Source organism: Mastomys coucha, unplaced genomic scaffold (genome assembly GCF_008632895.1).
Source record: "Mastomys coucha isolate ucsf_1 unplaced genomic scaffold, UCSF_Mcou_1 pScaffold20, whole genome shotgun sequence".
Classification (NCBI taxonomy): domain Eukaryota; kingdom Metazoa; phylum Chordata; class Mammalia; order Rodentia; family Muridae; genus Mastomys; species Mastomys coucha.
Window position 1 is genome coordinate 118,584,197 of NW_022196903.1, and position 773 is coordinate 118,584,969.

Below are 773 nucleotides of genomic sequence, written 5' to 3' on the forward strand. Positions count from 1 at the left end.
CAGCACCAGCACTACCACCAGCAGCACCAGCAGCACCAGCAGCACCAGCACCACCACCACCACCACAACAACAACAACAACCAACCAAACAATAGAAAAGTAACTAGGGCAGCCCCTAAACATGTTTTAGGGGGATGTCGTGGAAAAATTCCTTGGGGGAGGATAGAAGAGGGATGGATAAAGAGCAATGACAGGCGAGTGCCTTTTTAAATTCATTTAGGAGTGGAGATGACATGGAGAAGGGTCCCTGGAACTGGGAAGAAGGTGAAGGAAGAGGAACAAAGGGAAAAAGAGGGTGAGAGATGTGGAACTTGGAGATGTTCTGAGCCGGGACACCGGAGCAGGGTGCCTGCTTTGGAACCTGGGACACACAGGCTGATGTCGATCGTGTGTAAAACCGATAAATGGAAGTCAGACGCCTCATAGACTGGAGGCTGAGACTGAAGTCTGAACAGTGGGCAAAGCAAAGCACATGAGGACTCCCGACGTCAAGAGGTTTAGATAAACGCCAATCATTAAACCTGGACAAGTACCGTGTAAAGCCTCGAGGCTGGACCGCCATGCTTTCTGTTTTCTTTCCTTTCGGTTTCTGCCATTGTCTTCTGTAGAACAGGGAACAGACGTCTCTCAGATTCAGTGATCACAAACAGCTTGATGCTGACGTAATGCTTTCCCACCGAGGAGGCATACATAATATCAAGGAGCATCCTTCGCTTCTGGCATCCTGGAATGTAGCTCACATCCCGAGGATGGCCCTTTGGAGGCTTTCTCCC